Source organism: Xenopus tropicalis, chromosome 4, assembly GCF_000004195.4.
Source record: "Xenopus tropicalis strain Nigerian chromosome 4, UCB_Xtro_10.0, whole genome shotgun sequence".
NCBI classification, from domain to species: Eukaryota; Metazoa; Chordata; class Amphibia; order Anura; family Pipidae; genus Xenopus; species Xenopus tropicalis.
The window spans coordinates 66,365,863-66,380,447 of NC_030680.2; the positions used below are offsets into that span (position 1 = coordinate 66,365,863).

The following is a 14,585-nucleotide window of genomic DNA, read 5'->3' on the forward strand; positions in this document are numbered from 1 at the left end:
CTTTGATAGATGTGCCAGTTCCAACTGCTAGGAATACACCAGGAATCCCCAGTCTGAATTAATTCTGCCTCACGCGGTATATACTGTATACGTTGTGCTGATTTATAGGCACTAACTTGCACCAGGACAGTCACCAGTTCCAAGCACTGCACCGCAGGTGTTTTTCATTTTAAGATGAAGAAAAGCCATCAATGTTAAGAGTGCACATTTACGGAGGAGAAAATAGCAAAGTAGAAAGCATCCAAAGAGCTACTGATGACATAGGAACAGAGATTAAAGGGAGAATAAAAAGTAACTTGCGATTAAGAGTCTATTTTCAGGGTGTTTATGGTGCATTGAAAGCAGATGAAAAGGCAAATACGTATTCTTATCCCTTAAAGTCCTCATACACAGCTGTGACCTGTTTCACTATACCCTTCATGGCTTTTTGGAATGTGTATAGATAGGAACAGGAAACTGGAGGTAGAAAACTTATTCTGCATTAATGCAGAACAGAAAAAGAAACCAGTATGGTATGTAAACATATTAAAAGATGCAATAAAACTGCAAATAAACTACACGTTAACATGGAACAGATATGATGCACACCTAAACCGTTAGTCTGAACAGTGTCAGAGCAACTGTTTTAATGGTGTCTTCCTAAGGCTAATGCCACACGAGGCGTAGGCGGATATTTTTGGCAAGTGGAAAAGCGCTTGCTGAAAATTCTGCCCTACGCCTCCTACATGTGCCTGCACCAGAATGAATGAGATACGCTCGGGTGCAGGCACATGTAGCCGATATCTGCATAAAAACGCGAGATAATGCAAAGTCTTTATGCGTATATCGGCTACATGTGCCTGCACCCAAGCTTTTCCGCTTGCCGAAAATATCTGCCCTACGCCTCGTCTGGCATTAGCCTTAGGGGGTAGACCCATCACGTTTGGTTTTTTTAAACCATACAACTGACCCTAGTATTTAAATGTGATAGGGACCTTAGATTGTAAGATTACTGGGACAGGGAATGCATAGATGTATAATGTTTGCAAAGCACACCTCTACCTAGAACTGAAGAACCTGTTTCAATCGGTTTAATGCTAGTCACATGTACCCCCCTTTTTAATCAAAATGAGGCCTTCCCCTGAAGGAACTGTGCAGGCAGGGAGAAATTGTAGTTGGACTACTAAAAAGGAAATAGGGTGGGAACAAGAAAGTGGAAAAGGAAATAACGGTGTTAATAAATGGGTGAGAAGAGAAATAGTATTGATGACACCTAAGGTAAGGTAAAGTGAAGGGAAATAAGTTTGTGAGGGGTCAGTGGCCTAAGGCTTCTTCATAGGCACCCTGTATTTTTATTTTACCCATGCTGTTTTACATGGCTGGGGTTCTGCCTTATACTAAATCCCAGCCTGCTACAAACAGCATGGGTAAAGTCACTATTTCTATTTAGAGTCTGAAATGCTATATACATTACATTTCTGTGGATGTTATTAAACAGCAGTAATCCCATTTAGTGTAGAATCCTTTATGTGCTTACTGATTATATGGGTTAAGGCCCAATGTACAGTGAAATCAACATCATGTTGTCTGGACAGGCACAGATAAGGGGTTGACATACTGGCACATAGTTGATTTTAACAACAGTTTTTAGAGGGGTATCCACTAGACAGAGTATGCAATCCTCCTGCGTTCCACTGAATAGGGCCGCCACCGCAGCTAGAATATACTGTTACCAAAGTCATTAAGATTAATGCAGTAGATAATTTGTGAGGTATGTTTAAATGTAGCTGTCTGCCCTGTATCACCAAAGATATCATTTTACCCAGTAAGTTAACGGAGCACTTATGTAATAGATCTTTTTTTGCGCAGGCTGAAGATATTTAACAGTTTCACTGCTATGCAACCCTTGCATGGAGTTGGGAAATAAAACTGAGCACCAACAGAGCAGACTTAAAGTTGCCTGGCAGCTGCAAGTAGCAAATTTAATACTAAATGGTCAGTGTTAGAGAAACATACATTTAGTTTCATACTGCTTCTAAAGAAAAGGGATTGATGTTTCACTTAGTGTAAAATCTACTGTACTGGGGTATTTCTAAACATAATTACACATGTTGGGTCGTGTGCACTCAACAACCCATTTGGTCTGGAACTTCATGACGTGAGCAACGTCGGATCTTGACCCGCCTTTCTCCCAACCTTAACCCCTTTACCTCTTTTACTTACCAACCCCAATAAACACACGGACACCAATTCTTGGGATAAAAATGGCCGCAGAACATTTATTAATAACAATCAGAGTTTTAATTTAAAACATATCATAAGAACAAATAAGATACAAAACAACTCATGAACACAATACAAATGTTTGTATAACAAACAACCAACTTTGAATAAACATACACCATAACAAGCCAATAACTGCGCAGCACAACTGGCGCTGCCAGCTGCCCTTCCAGCCCAGAACCCCCTACCCAACAAAACTCACCTCCTAATCCACTTACTTACCCCTGAGGTTCCAGGCATGCCATCCCCAAACAATTATCAAACTCCCTTCCTAACCCCAACCATTGTTTTCCCCCAACTCAATCACCCCGCCAACACCACTCGTTGCCTCCACCTCTATAGGGAGGGAGGGAGGGTGGGCGTTTTCCTATGCAGCCTAAAATGGATGAGGAGCGGGAACGTTTTCTGCTATTTATACCCCTAATACGAAACAACCAATCAGATAAAAAACTGGGAGTGGCTATGTCTGCCCTACTGCTACGTCATGCCCCTGCTTCCCTACGTTTCCCTACAGGTCATTGGGCTACTGGAACTTAAGGTTAATGAGCATTCTCTATAAAAGAGCTGGTATCTATAATATGGCCAGCACACACTGCTGTAGTGTTGTAAAGAGAAAGATAATAAAACAAACAGGGCTGAATACTTGAGCCTTTGTTCATGCAGCTTTGTTTCCATTGACAGTATTTATAACTGCATAGGGCTCATTTACTTTTCCCCAGGGCGCAAGTGCTAGAGCACTAAGGGACAAAGAAACATGCCCATAAGTGTCTAAAAAGCACATTTGCGCCAGGCAATGCTGAAGTCTGCACAGTAGACTGAAAATTGGGAGCAGAGTGCAGCATCTGGTAGTGTAGTCCTGCCATGTCCTTACTGCCTTCCATAGAGCAGGTGCTAAGCACAGGGCCCCATATGCTTCCTAAGTTCCCTAAATCTTATTAATGCATTTAGCCAGTTGTGGCATTTTCTGCACCATGAACTGGTACTAGTGGTTGGCACCAAGCAGTAAGAAAAGAAGACTGAGATAGGACTGATGGTTGCAACCTGAAATAAGCTTTAAGTTGATAATAAAGCAGCTAGAATCTATAATAAACTCACGAGGGGTTCAGCAGTAGAGTTCAGGTACAGGCAAGGTTACCAGGCAAGCAATGGCAGGCTGAAATTCAGAGTCCAAGCAAAGGTCATCAGACCGATATAGGAAATATTGAAGCACTCTTGGCTAGGGGGCCCACCACAGGCCAGGGGGGAGGAGGATAAGATACCTGTCAGTCACTAAATAGTACAACTGAATTTTCTTTACTGTAACTGTATTTAAAAATTATGATTTTGAAGTCAACCTCTAGTATAAGTTGCTAAACTGCACAAGTTTCACCTTTTCACTCATATTTTCTACCTGTAGTAGATTAAAAACATGTAGTAGATCAAAACTAATGACTGATTGGTTGCTGCGGCTAATGTACTGGTGTAATTTGCTGGTATGCAGGCATAAAGCATAATGGCAGAATGTTATCTGTTTTAATTGAGTTTTTTTGTTACGGAGATATTTGTTGTAAACCTATTCCTATACCTGGGTAAAAGATAAATTAACAAATTTAAGGAAGTGGCAGTAAGAATTCAGTTCCTGGTTCCAAAAATATTACAGTTTATCTGCATCCAACATTTCAGCCCATATGATATCCTCATGCACAGAGTCAACAGCCAGCTCATGCATGGATTCTTCAAATAACTCAACCCTGACAGTGGCCAAAGGAATTTCTGTTTCATGGAGGGCTCAGCTCTTGCCAAGGTAGGATGTGCGGAACTGTCAGATGGGTTTGACAGCCTGTGCACTGGGGAAGATTGAAAGCTTTTACAGCAGCCTGCCAATACCCTCTCCTCTATGGTTACAGTGATATCAATGTGCTTGGCTGCTATGGCTCCCTGGCTAGAAAAGCCCGTGGGCCTCTTTGTGCATGGTGGTTGTACCTGTGCAACCAACCAAATAGACGTGGAAGTCCCTAAAAACCTTTATTGACTCTTGCACATACGCACAAACTTTTTACAGATTGCTGAGGTTTTGCATGAGGGGGAGTTATGGTATGCTGAACAGAACAAATATCAGTGTGCTGTGCAAAAGCATGGTGATTAGCAGCAAAAGTTAGTGCTCAACTTCTTTAGTAATAAGGTACTTAATAAAGAGAGAAAAGGAATCAAATTAATCAAAGAATGCAATGCTCTCATGTTGATCTTTAACTCCTTTTCTGCTAATAACAAGCAAGACATTGGATTGATTTGTTACCAAAGCTAATATGTAAGTGCAATCAACTGTGTAAAGCAATAGAATAGATGTAAATGGGAGTGAGCATTGGCTTTATTCACAAAGGTACTTGTGACCATACGTGCTCCTTGTGGCAAGCACCAATTGTGCATGTTTCCCCTAGTAGGTAAAGTCCACAGAAAGGTAAAGTCCACAGAAACAACTTGCTTTCACCAAGATAACTGGCCACTAATGCCATTATTAACCCTGTGCAGGAAGGAAAGTCAGCAGTGAAATTGTGCATAATTCATAAAAATGTTTTTGTATTTTGCACTTGCTTTGTAAATGAGCTTTAAGGGGTTGAAAGAACTTGATGAGTTAGTAGGCTGTCACCTCACCCCTTTAATACTGGCCACATATTGAATCCAAAGCTTGCCTGGCTAATTAGCAATGAATTTAGATGCATGCTGCATGGCTGCACATAAATCAGTTCAGTCTGCAGCATGCATCTAAATTAATTGCTAATTAGCCATGCACAATGTTGATTCAATATGTGGTCGGTATTAAAGGGGTGCAGTGGGAACCCTACCAGTTCATTTCAAAGACAAAAGATTATTTGTATATCTGTGCACCGCAAATTCTGCCATTTGCCCCTCATTCATAACCTGAATATTGCTTAATACTGCAGGAAAATAAAGTGAAAATAAAAATCTACTTAAGAGAGAAAAGGGTTTTTTTTGTTTTTTTTTTCCTACTACAGTTAAGGAATATTGAAAGCATGGAAATATATTTTCTTAGTTTTAGTCATTGAAACCTACTTAGCTTTTCATAGATTACCTCTCAGTGTACTAAATGGAATAAGGCTGCAATTTATGTGTCCCCCTCCTGTTGTTTGTTTTATTCTGCTCATTTTTGGCAGTGTAAGGGTTAAGCTGTGGGAAATAGCTGGATCTTTAGGTTCATTCATTGACACAGAAGTCGGTCCCAGCTACAATCTGTTTTAGGGAGTTGTCTTTTTCACAGAAGGAAGTCATTTTTTGCAGGCAAGCACTAAGCTTGGCAACTGCCCCAAACTGAACCTGCTGCTGTTTAACTAACAGGTCTTTGGATACAAAATTACTCTCATATCCATAAGCTCATTATAATATAAGCTCCCCTTGCCGCTGTGCATTACAATAGTTTAATACATAAAGACTGGAATAATTGGCATATAGTATTCAAGTGATTGGTCCCACTGATAAATACATCTGCAGCTTTGTGATGCTTAGGGTATGGAAGGCTGCACTCTGCACTTCATTCTGACTAAACACAGGCTGTATGTATGGTTTGTGCTTTTGATTTAATTATATACACCTTAATAGGCTGTGTGCAAGGCCTGCTTTTTACGGAGGTGCCACACTTATGGAATCTGATGGACTTTACCTTGATCAAGGCCCAGGTGATTCTAGTAACACTGCTACAATATAAGAGCAAAGATGGCTATGTAAGGTGGGGCTTAAAGTTACTCTTTCAGTTAAATATAGTCAGTAGAACATATGCTCCAGATAACGGAAAAGCAGCCCGAAAAGCAAGAATGCAGCTTGAAAGTATAATGCCTATAATGTGCAGTTTTGCAATAATACAAAGCTAATCCATGCTAATAGCTATATTGGAAAATGTTTTGCAGGTCTGGTTTTCTGAAGGTTTCTGAAGGTTTGGAATTCCTAGTCCAAATTCAAGCTTTACCTGAAGCTTGTAAGCACATCAGTTATATGATCTACATGTACAGCTTGTAGAATATCAGACTAAATTGTCTATCATAATCAGGTTACATCTGTAGCTTGCACCAAAAAATCAGTCATTTGGCTATGCTATAACTTAAGCTATATTTACAGATTGAAGTTTAACATTAGATTAAATAATTATCCGTAATAAAGCAGCAGTCTACATCCACAGTTTATAGCACAAACGGAGAATAAAATATGAAATAATTAGGCTATGGCTTGTAGTACAAAACTAGACCAAATTATTAGACTACATTTCAGCTCACAGCATAATAGGAGTTTAAATCATATGCCATAATCAGGCTTCATCTACAGCTTGCAGCACAAAGGGATGCTAAATTGTTTGGCGTTATCAGGCTACATCCACACTTGTAGAGCCTAATATACTTTATGCACTATGACTGATTTTCTTAAATCAGCTAGAATCTGATGAAGGACCAGAATGGCAATTCAACATTGACAAGAAAGCTGCAGGTTTCAGATTCTTGCAGACTGACATCCTTTTGGCTGCATATACCCACTGCATATACCCACAGCTCATTTTCAGTTTAATGCTTCCTTCATAGTCATGGGGTGGGGGTTGGATGAAAGATTATCTGATACTTGCTATATGACTATGAATAGCATGTAAACTCAGCTAGAAACATTTCATTATCATATTAAGTTTACTTAATGCCTTATGTTCTGCTGTGCCAAAGTTTATATCCTGTTACTGCTTTATCTGTTTCCTATCTTCCCACTCCTTATTCAATTCTGCCAATTTCCTAAAAGCTTTTCACACTTTAAGGGGAAGTATAGTCTGCCAACTCTTTTTTTCTCTTTTTGTGGGTGCTTTAAAAAAAACATTTTTAAAAACAAAGTTGGTAATGTTTATGTGTGTTTTTATCCAGTCACCTTTATTGCGTTTCTACCTATGTTTAATCTGCATAAATGATCCTTCATTCAAACTCTTACAGGCAGAGTAAACTGTAATATTTCCATTTATACAAGGGCTGATCTGCATCAGAATGATGGCAATATTAGTGGCAAGCAGTGTAAGCCAGAGAACAAAAGGAGGTTTATGATATACTTACACTTAGGGGCCCATTTACTAAACAATTTTGAGATAATTTTGTATTTTTTCTAACTTTTTTTCTAACTTATACAACATTTCGGAATGTATGCAAAAAGTTTGTTAAAATTCCACAACTTTTTGTGGTTTTCGTTGAATTTCCACAGAAAAAATCGTATTTTGCGTAAAGACTATGAACATTTTGGAATTCTAACACTTTGGTAACACTTTCCTCGGGACTATTTTTTTCACCAGGTTTGTCCTGTCCAGAACCGCTGAGTCCTATGGAAGGCTTCCAAAGCAAGAAAGGTTTTCGTGGCTTATCAAACGTTTCGGCACGAACATATTGTGACTTTCGGAATGCAATTGCGATATTTTCGTACAAACATTAAAAGCATTTTCGTGGCATTTTAGAACTTCAGAAATTATCGTGGTTACTCCAAATTTTTACCATATCATATTTTATGATCCAAATCCAAAAAATTGGATTTTAGTAAATGGGCCCCTTAGTATAGGCATTCACTATGTAATGGGAATTGGTTTAAAAGCAGCTATATAGTACTTTTTGGTATTCGGTACTTATCTCTCTGAAGAGGAACCTGTGCAGTTTAATATGTTGTTTCTCAGGTTGCGGCTTCCGGAAACATAGGCCTTGTTGCTGCTGGAAGGGGCAGGGGCAGGGGCATTGCCTGAAACTGTAAACTTCCTTTACAAATGTGGGTGCAATTGGTTCAAAATTAATGTGTTTTATAGCAGTTATATATTATCCTGTGAGTCCCTATCGCGGGAGGAGGCTGATAGAAGAGTTCTGATGGATATCATGCCAATCCATATACATACTGGGTCTCTCTCTCACCTCTGAGAGCAAGTTAGCCTCATTGATTATATATCTAACATATAATGATAAACTCAGGGCAATATATTACCTGGCATGTTCCAAGAGTCTAGGCTAGGGCATCTACTGAGTGATGTATTACACTGTCAATCCTTACTTAATGGCCTGCATTTGCTTTAATAAAAATTAATTGTTTAGACTGTCTTAATGTGTGTTCAAGGTGCTTTTTGGTAGGGTAAGTGTCCATCTAGTGGCTGTGCTGTAAAATTACACTTAACAATGGTTAACACAATGAACTACCTAAGCCTGAGCAATATGAATAGAAATGGAAGAAATTCATATAAATAGCAGGAATTATTTTGTTTACAATGTATTGATAAGATAAATAAGTAATTCACTTTTGTCCAAAAAGCGAGCAAAAACTTAGATGAGAAAAATCATTTTTTAATCATAATTACAGAGCTAAGTAAAGTCCAACTGCATTTGGTACCTCTTATATATTTGTTTATTGTTAACATTATACACAAGGCCCTTGCATCAGATATTTCCTCTGAATTAATGAAAAGGGACAGTGAGCAGGACCACGCATCCCAACCGAACACCCGGGGAAGATATGGAATGCCACATTAGTGCTCAACAGGGATGCACCAAATCCACTTTTTTGGATTCGGCCAAACCCTTCGTACCGAATACTGAATCAAATCCGAATCCTAATTAGCATATGCTAATTAAGTTTTGGAAGGGTGAAATCTGGGAAAAATTTTCAACTTTCTTGTTTATGTGCCAAAAAGTCACATGATTTTTAGGATTTGGTTCGCCCAGATGCATGGATTCGCCGAATCCGAATCCTGCGAAAAAGGCAGAATCTTGGCTGAATCCTGAACCAGATCCTGGATTTGGTACATCCCTAGTGCTTAACCTCACTTATGCTCTTGTGGCTGATTGGAAGCAAGAGGAAAGCCTTTCCAAGAATAGAACTGGTTATAGCAGTAGAAAGACACAATTCACTTGGTTTTAGAATAAGACGTTGGATAAACTAGTGCCGACTACATTTGGTAATATAATATACAGAGTTAAGTTAGATGATATATTCTAAAATTGCAGTTGCTATAAAAAGGAAGCTTTAATACCCCCAGAAAGTAAACATAGTTTTTTTTAAAATGCACACTGAGGTTTTGGTTTTTTATACTACCAGGGACTGATTAGTATTAAGCAAGTTTGTTCATCTTTCAGCTAAACTTCATTATGTCTTCAAATAGTATACTCAGTGGCCTTTGCTCTTAAATACCAAATGCTGCTTTATAATCTCCATTTTCAAAGAAATGTTTTAAAGAATTGGACTCCCTGTTCTCTTTCCTTATTAAAGATGGTAAATGATGTCTTATAATCGGCTGCAGTCATTCTTTTCCCTTCCCCTTTCCCATGCCACTAATTTCCAAACTTTTTCTTGTGTGTTTCTAACCTTCTCCTTGTTTTATATTTGAACCCAATCACATTAGCATTTACAGAATAAGTGACAGTGATAAATAATCCTGAATAGTATATACAGAATTAATGGGACTTTATTTTACATCTGAGCAGGAATTTTCATTAAATAAACTCGGCACAGAAACCGCAATTGATTCCATTCCAAAAATTAATTCTGTTAGTTGATATATGCATGTCAAGATAACGGTTCAGCAAACCAGGAAACTTCAAATCACCACAGCCCTGCTTTCATGGTAAATTTGTCTTGTGACATGGTGAGATTTTCCTCAGAAAGCTACTCTTTATTGGCATGATATGGCTGTGAGATACCATTATGGACTTTGTCAGTGTTGGAAATTAGCCATGCAGTTTGCACAGCGTTGAAGTAGAAGCTCATACAACAACTCTATATAGCACCAAAATGATACATTTATGTACTAAAAGTAACCATTCATGTTACTCCTAGTTCCACCCTAGTCCTTTGCATGGGGTTTTACTTGACAGCTTATTGTTGGAAGGCTTCATTTGTAAATGCAAGTGCAATGCACTAGGCACAAAAAGGACACAAATTGCCTTTTTTTGTACCTACATACACAAAATAACAGATGCTGCATCTTTTCATGCTGCACACATTTCATCTGCATGTTAGAATTTTAATAACCTACCCTAGAGACCTACAACAAAATGCAGTCTGTAACAGAAATTGGCTTAAAAGACATGTAAAACCTGTATTTTCCTACAATGTACTTAAGTTGGGCATATCTCCCCCACCCAAATGGCATCATTTGTATTGCATACAGTATATCCCCTCTGTTTGCCAGAACCATCACATTTTCCTAAAACAAATAGCAGGTTTTATTCAGTGGCCATTTTTCCTCTTATACATAATCAGAGACATTTACATCTGCACATGTGCATTGTAAAGGTCATGCAATGAAGAATGCAGGCTTACACAGGCAGAACTTACTTTGATAAAAAGTTCTGCTTTGATTAAGGACTGCAATGTATAAGCTGAGCTCAGGAGAGAGGGTAATGAGAAAAAATAGGAGCAGACAGCTAGAGCAGAGGTACAATGGGGACCAGCAATGCCATCTCTTCATTGGCTGCTAAACTGGAGAGTGTGATCAGTAGTCTGAGCTGATAAGATGTGAGCATGCTCAGTAGCCAACAGCTGACGAAAATTCCTGAGGAAGGGGAAGAGTGGGTTAGACAAGGAGAGGAAAATCTAAGTTATGGAGGCTTTACTATTGATATTTGAACAACCAGAGTAGCAGGTATTTAAAGATTTTAAAGATTTTGTTGTGGGGGCTTTATGTGTCCTTTAATGAAATTGTACTAAAAGGTATGTGCCTAAGAACTAAAGTGGTTGCTGCTGTGCACCATTTACTGTTATGTGCAGATCATTTCTGCTCTGGAGTAGAGCACAAAATGTGTTCCTGAAAACAAAGAGCATAGATACAATAGAGCAAAGTGAATTGTGGGAAAAAGATGTGGCGCCTTTATCAGAAATCCCCGTAATGGAAATATTTCATCATTATTGCCTGACATGTTAAAGACCCTCAGGGTTCCAAATGACTTCTTTATTCAATTGCATGCCCGCAACTGTGATAATACGATCTAGATTGGGGCTGTCTGTATTAGCTTGGCTGGAAGCCCTTGCAAATTTGAAGAGCAATAAATGGGCTGTATAGTTGTGGCTGGATTTCGTATAAGTGGTGGATTGTTGTCAATTTAATATCGTGCATGTTGATTGCCTGTGGATTCAGCTATGTCAGCTCAGCAGGGAGTGAATGATAGCTTGCAGCTGTAGGGATAGCATTGACTTGGAGTGATAAATCCACATGAGTATTGGTTTGTCATAGGAATTAAGACTAATGAAAAGGCAGAGGGAAAGGGTGCATATTTGTGCAGCATGATATAAAAGATGAACTACTGCCAGTAATTGCATCCCTTTTTGTATGCAGAAATCTAAGGTATTTGCTTTAAAACCACTTCCATAAACAGTTCCCCAAAGGACCATCTATTGCTATGAATTCTGTTGTAGGACTACAAGTACTGCTTCTAATTCTAAAAAAATATTACTAACCAAGCATATAGCTACGTTTCAATCACTATCAGCCACAACTCTGCCAATGCAACCAGAGTGCCCGGTATGGAACAGAGACTACTATAACATTATTGACACATATCCAAAGGGGCCCTGGTAATGTTCATGCAGATGTTTCTTTACCTTGGGTCATTGTCATAACGACATTGGTAATTCCTGGGAGCTTGGGGAGAAGGATTTGTTTTGCACAAATGTACTGGTATTGCTTAGAAACACTATCAAGCTGCCTATACTCGGGAGTTTTATTGTTACAGTTCTGCCTTGGGCCTTCAGGTGATTTTTGGAGTAGAACCTTTAACATCTTCCAAAAGATAAAGCATGCTGGCAATCGTACTGAAGCACTAGCTGGATAAGGAAACATATTTATAAACACTGGGCAAACCTGCCCATGGCAACCAATCAGATGTTTGTTTTCATTGTTCTACCTGGAGATGGCTGAGAAAACGAATTGCTGATTGGCAGCGATGTGGAAATTTGTCCAGTGTTTATAAATGACATGGGATTTTTTTCTTGGAAAAAAATGTCTGCCTATTTAACCTTTTTCCTTTGTTCAGCATATATGTGTTTTTGTAATATTCCACGTTACATTTAGATTTGATTCACATCAATTTCTCAGTCAGCAAGACATACATTTGTCTTCCAAAGGTGAAATGTACATGGTAGGGTCTGGCTTCAAATAGGGCCTGGATTTATGAGGTACCAACTCATGTGCATCTTACCAACTTTTTTATTAGTATCTGGGAGCATTGAAAGGTGACACATGATTTGTAGCCATTCATGAATTTGCTGGCTTCATATAACTTATATAACTGGCTTAAACATCATGCTAAGAAAATTTATGGGATGTAGTTTCCTCTGCAGAGAAATCCTCAAATACTACATAATTCAAAATATGTGTTGTCTGTATTATGCACACAGCTATTTGAGAGTATTACAGAGAATAGTTTTTTTTCACTTTTTGCTAAATATACTTGTGTGATCGGTCCCTTGTTTACACTCACTTCTGCATTGAGATACCTTAATAGAATGAAATAATAGGGTAGAAGCAGAAAAAAATGAGTATTTTACAAATGTTTAATTTTATTAACACTATTTTAAATTCCAGAAAATAAAATGGGAAATAATTAATTACCCACAAACAATAAAAAAGGGGAACTCCACCCAAACACAACCTAAGCTTTTTGAAAAGTAAACACAAATTCAAACAACTTTGTAATATACATCAGTTAAAAAATATTTTTTATTTATGTAATAATACGGTTTGGAATAGTTACCTAAGCCTGGCTCCCTGTTCTCCTGCTGATCTGCCTGACTACTTTGAGACTCCAAAAAAATATAACAGTAGTTGACTGTCCTCAGCCTGAATCCTCCAAACCCCACAATTCCCTGCACACGTGATGTTAGTAAGAAAAAAAGAAACATAACAGTGCAATGCATTGTGTTATTTAGTTTCTACATAATGTCTGTATGCTGTGGAGAAGTTGTTACAATTTGTAACATCAATGTTTTAGTCCCCTCTTCCCTGCCAGGATTCATAATAATGAAGAAATAGTCTTATATAAACTACCCCAGCTGACAGTTTACCATTAATAGATAGCTATCAGTATGATCAGAGGTGTAAGTAGATGTTACTGGGCCCCACAGCAACTTCAATTTAGGGCCCCAAAACATTGGTTAGTTGACCTGTTTTACCAAGATATATTGAAAATACATAATAATTAGGGAATTAATGGGCCCCCTACGTTCCTGGGCCCCTGCTCTGCAATTGCAGGGTCTGTTTCCTCTGTAGTTACCCCCCTGAGTATGATGATGATAGAAACCAAGGAAAATACTGTTTAAATGCCACTATGTTACGAAATCAGAGCATTCAGAATTAAATTGGTAACAAATATCTGAACCCTTTATCATCACAATCGTCTAAAAGATGGCAGGGAACTTCTGATTATTCACATGACGTAATACAGTAGATCCCTCATTCTCTTTTTCAGGCAACCAAAAAAACTGTGTAAAATCCAGGAAAATGTACAATTAGGATAATACAATATGCATTATATATTGTTAAAGAAAATGAGGGAAAACTTAAAATCAGGGTATGTAAAATTGAAGTTTAAATATCTAAACAAACTTTCTAAGCACATTTGTGATGCTGTGGTACAAATGCAGTCTAGCTCTGCTGCAAGGCTTAGATTTACAGACTACTAAAATACCTATTAATGCTCCTGAACTCATTGTGCTTTGCCTTCAAGTGACCAAGTAAAGCTTGATTGGGTGGAGATTTTGGGTACCTGCCTTCACAGCTTTAAGCATCCACAGCTGTGTAGAGGCTTTGCGTGCTATGTTTTCTATGATAAATGAGTTTGACATAAAAAAAAAGAATACAAACCCATTGCTGCATGGCTGTAGATGTCTCTTTTTTTGGAAATGTTTTGCCTTGTGAGGATGTGATCTGTAATATATTTTTCTGAAAGTCTAAACCAGCTGCCGTAAATTAAAATATATTTCTATGTCTTGCTACAATACATGTTACATAGTCTGATTAGTAAACATGTAGGCAAAAAAACAAGCTACAGAAACACCGGAAGACTGTAGAAGTATGGGACCTGTTATCCAGAATGCTTGGGACCTGAGGGATTTCCGGATAAGGGATCTTTCCATAATTGGCCTTTCCATACCTTAATTCTACTAAAAAATAATTTAAACATAAAATAAACCCAATAGGGTTTTTTAGCTAACCAATAAGGATTAATTATACCTTAGGATAAAGTACAAGGTATTGTTATATTATTACAGAGAAAAAGAAAATATTTTTTATAAAAATGTGAATTATGTCCTAAAAAAATTATGTCTTTCCATTATGGACATTATGG

The 14,585-nt window shown here is 38.1% G+C and overlaps 1 protein-coding gene across 1 annotated transcript in view; it reads left to right on the plus strand.

The window, feature by feature from the left end:
* The window catches only part of znf469 (zinc finger protein 469), an 88,212-nt gene that overhangs the window by 58,212 nt on the left and 15,415 nt on the right, over positions 1-14,585 (plus strand). The window lies entirely within an intron of this gene.